Below are 4,249 nucleotides of genomic sequence, written 5' to 3'. Positions count from 1 at the left end.
CTGTTTTGAAGCTTGTAGCATCTAGCTCCTGTTTTGAAGCATGTAGCTTCTAGCTCCTGTTTTGAAGCATGTAGCTTCTAGCTCCTGTTTTGAAGCATGAAGCTTCTAGCTCCTGTTTTGCAGCTTTTGCAGACCCCAGAAGTTAAAGCCGAAGTTTTAAGCAAATATCTTTCACGATCAGTTTGTGCTCAAAGTACGTGTTGAGGATGAATCTCAGCTACTACCACATTAAATTTAGGTCAAACATCTGTAAAATTTAATAAATAATTATCTGTGGCAGCCATCTTGAACTGGATGGACACAAAGCTAATCAGTTGCAGATGTCCAGTTATTATGTTCTGTGAGTTTCATTAAAATGTGTCCAGTGGTTCATGAGACATTTTGCTAACAAATAAATGAGCCTGCATAAATGCCTATACATAAACACACACGGTTACATGATCGCCCACCCTTCACGGCAGCAGGAGGGTCATGCCAACTTACCGACTGTATAAATACTAGCATCGGTCAGCTTGTTGATGGTGGCTTGTTGGTAAACTCCGTCCTGATTCTTCACCTCCACAACAACGCCCACCTGTGTGACAGAGACGCAGCTGTTCTTATTATTATTTTAACATAAATTAATCTAACGATGCCTTTTCAGACAGTCAGCTCAATTTACCCAGAGTACAAAAACTCAAGCCTTCTGAAATTAAATTAGAAAGCTGATGCCTCCCTGCTTGAGGCTCGTGTGCATTTTTCTTATTAACTCAGGAAGAGTCTACGGGGATGTTCAAAATATGCATTTTTCAGTGTTTTGGATTAGAGTTTTTATGCCTCCAACACAATTTGTACATCAATAAATGACTGCAAGGAGGTTAAGATGTTTTAAAATCAACAGGATTTTATTAAAATTATGTTAGAAAACAGCAAATACTCCTCGCCCGTTTGAAACTAAATGTGTCAATCAGTTTTGGGAAGTCTCCACACAGCTCATTTCATAGGAAATAAAAGATACGAAGCATCATTTTGTCTTCACATTTCCAGCTTTACCTTTAAGGGTCCTTTGATGTTTTCGTCGTGGACCTCGGCTGTGGACAGGTCCGATTTAAAGGTCACCTATGAGAGGAAGAAAGACTTTAATAAGTCCACGAAGGAATGCATATCACCCGCCGCTTTTCATGTCGCGTCACGCACAACGTTGATTCTCAAACACACAAATCCACTTAAAATTAAGTTTAAAATATTTACATTTTATGACGCGTAATAAGACAAGCAGCACAAACTTGGGTAGAAAATCAACAAAAACCTTTAACCGAGGTCCTTACAGTATGTGAGAGGCGGGGGACACCCTGGACATGTCTCCAGTCCATCACAGGGACACATAGAGACAACCATTCACTCTCTCATTCACACCTAGGGACAATTTAGAGTTACCAATCAGCCTAACATGCATGTTTTTAGTCTGTGGGAGGAAACCGGAGCACCCGGAGAAAACCCACGCATGCACGGAGAGAACATGCAAACTCCACCCAGAAAGGTCGGGATTTGAACCGGGTTGACCTGCTTGTTGAGAAGCAGCAACTGCGCCACCGTGCCGCCCGACTGATAATCAGTCAGTTGACAAACGAATAAAAACATGATTTTCCACAAGGTACAGGATGGGGATTAACTCCACGACGAGTAATTTAATGTTTCATATTATTTTGGTATAATTCAGAACATAAACAAACAACAACTGGACAAGAATATTAGTAAATATAACTGACACATTATGTGAACTGATCATCATATTTTCTGTTCCGCTTGTAAGGATGTGTGACTATTTTTGTAGGCTTACATTGAACTATAAGTATATTTATTAATATAGGGGGGGTTACATTTTGTTATTTTATTAATACGCATAAACATACTTTTCATTTACATGCGTTACTTGTGTATAAATCATGAACGTGCATGCAAATACCTCATTGAGCTAGTCATTATTACAATGTTGAAAAAACTAAGTAAGTGAGAGAGAAAATTTATAATGTGTTGCAAACATCATGTCACGAAGAGGAGGGACAGAGTTGAAGCTGCGTTGGTGAAATCTTATAAAACATGTTTGCTCTCACATATGAGCTGAAAGTTAATCAGTTCTAGACGTTTATCCAGTATAACTTCCCAAAGACCTAAAGCTTTGACCGTTACCCCTCCCTCCTTCCTTTCCTTCCTCCGGTCTCTGCAGCCTCCCTTAAAGGCCACAGCAGATAATAATCTGATCACGCTGAGCTAATCTTGCCTCTGTGTGGCGCAATCTGACATTATTGTGTGACAGAAGAAACCACAAGGCAACAGATTTCTCCAACAGCATCAGGAGAAAAGTTTCAAAGCAGATCGCAGCTTTTCTCCACAAAGTATATCAAAATGCTCACGTGCTTCTCCTCCCATCGCCCGAAGGAAATAATTTTAGAGCCATTCAGTTTAAAATTAACAACACAAGGCAGGACAAAACGAATAAGAACCTCCTCTGCTGCAGGGAAGACAGTCGGATAAAAGAGACGAGTCAGGGAAGACATCAAAGTCTCGACGAACGCAGAATCGAGGGACTGAACGAAGGAAATCCTGCATGTGCTGTAAAATGCTTCTGAATTATCAGATTACAAAGTAAGAGAGGAGCTCGGCTCACTGAGACACTATTTCCTCAGTTACTGACATAATGACATTTGGCTCGGTGGAATAAAGGAACTGTTTTTTCAGAGACCCGGAGGAAGAAGGCAGGTAACTAACTGGACTTCAACACCGCCTGATCATCCCGACAAGGTCCTGCTGGGAAAAATCACAGCCCCACTAAAAACAAACACCGAAACAAGATGTGCATATTTTATTAAGCAGAGTCTGATTCTCAGATCCACAACGAGGACGCTGCAGAATATTTTACTGGATTAAATTCAAATGAGCTAGCGACGTGCTGCGTCCTCCAGGATACGGCAAAACCTTAAAAAAAAAAGTTAAGAAACGCGGCGACTGGAGCTTCGGTTCTGTCGATTTGTTTCAAGCTTTAAACTGGAGGAGACGCTCCGTTTATGAAGTCTGGAAGCTCCTCTGAAGTTCTGGCTTCCTCTTAAACTGATGTGTGACTTGTGCTAAAGTGCAACAAGCTCTGAAATAAAAACGTTCTGCTGTGGTCGTGGTTTGTGTAAAAATGGGTCGTAAAGGCACCATCCAGATAATCTTCCTAATCTACATTTAAATCAAAGTTTTCTGACCGACTTCTCTTCAGAAATTTTATAAACTTTTCATTTCATTCAACCAATATGTAGCACAGGGGAATAAATCCCTTCAGAAAATATCTGGCATCGCTGTGAAGCTTTGGAATTCCTCTTGTTAAATATGCAGCAGGAATTCTCGATGTTATTATCAATCCAGATCAATAAAAATCAAGTTCTCAAACAGCACTCTGTAAACAAAACCAGTTTGTTGCCAGGGCGGCCGATAAACGAACAAACTCCAACAAACTACGCATCATGCTGGACCTTTCCAGATGGAGAATTTGAAAAGTAACCAGAGAAACTGCATTTCCTGCGTGAATGCTTATCGCTGAAGAACTTGCTGAAAAACAGCAGAATTTAGCTAAACGTCTGCTGAAATGTAGCTGAACTAGAAGAACAAGCCTAAGTTAGTAGAAGAAAGCAGAAAGAGCTCGTACTTGGTGAATTAAGTTTAAATACGCAGAAATGAGCACGAACATTAGCAATTTAGCTAAAAAAAAAATGGCTGAAATGAGCGAGAAATAGACGAAAAGTAGATGAAAAGGCAGAAAGAAGCTTAAACTACCAGAATGAAGCGGAAGGAGCTGAAACGAGCTAAAAATGTGGAATTAGTAGATAAAACAAAAATTAGCATAAAAACAGCTGAAATAACAGAAAAAAGCTGAAAGGAGCATAACAAGCTGACATTAGCAGAAATAAGTTAATTAGGCTGAAAGTAGCAGATATTACCACAAAAAATGAATTATCTAAAAAAAGCTGAAATTAGCTAAAAAAATGCTGAAAACTAGCTGAAAACGTAGAACAAGCTTAAATTAGCAAATTAAAGCAGAAAAAAACATTGGCCCATTTAAGCTGAAAGAAGCAGAAATGAGCACAAAAAAGTGAAAATTATCCAAAAAAAGCTGAAATTAGCTAAAAAAAAAAAAAGCTAAAAACTAGCTGAAAACGTAGAACAAGCTAAAATTAGCAAATGAAAGCAGAAAAAAACATTGGCCCATTTAAGCTGAAAGAAGCAGAAA

General features: G+C 39.3%; 1 protein-coding gene and 1 long non-coding RNA gene across 2 annotated transcripts in view; both read right to left on the bottom strand.

Annotated features, from left to right (window-relative positions):
• The window catches only part of arid4b (AT-rich interaction domain 4B), a gene marked incomplete at its 5' end in the record, with an annotated part of 56,662 nt that overhangs the window by 32,018 nt on the left and 20,395 nt on the right, over positions 1–4,249 (bottom strand).
• LOC119411233 overlaps positions 490–4,249 on the bottom strand; it is an 8,328-nt gene continuing 4,568 nt past the window's right edge. The window contains exons 2-3 of the long non-coding RNA XR_005186880.1: positions 1,033–1,098; positions 490–574 (exon numbers count right to left, since the gene is read on the bottom strand). This is a non-coding gene — a long non-coding RNA (uncharacterized LOC119411233). The remainder of the gene's footprint in view (positions 575–1,032; positions 1,099–4,249) is intronic.

This window comes from Nematolebias whitei, chromosome 1 (genome assembly GCF_014905685.2).
Source record: "Nematolebias whitei isolate Nwh7 chromosome 1, NemWhi1, whole genome shotgun sequence".
Taxonomy (NCBI): Eukaryota; Metazoa; Chordata; class Actinopteri; order Cyprinodontiformes; family Rivulidae; genus Nematolebias; species Nematolebias whitei.
Note: the sequence above shows the minus strand (reverse complement) of the source record. Positions and strands in the feature narration are given on the sequence as shown.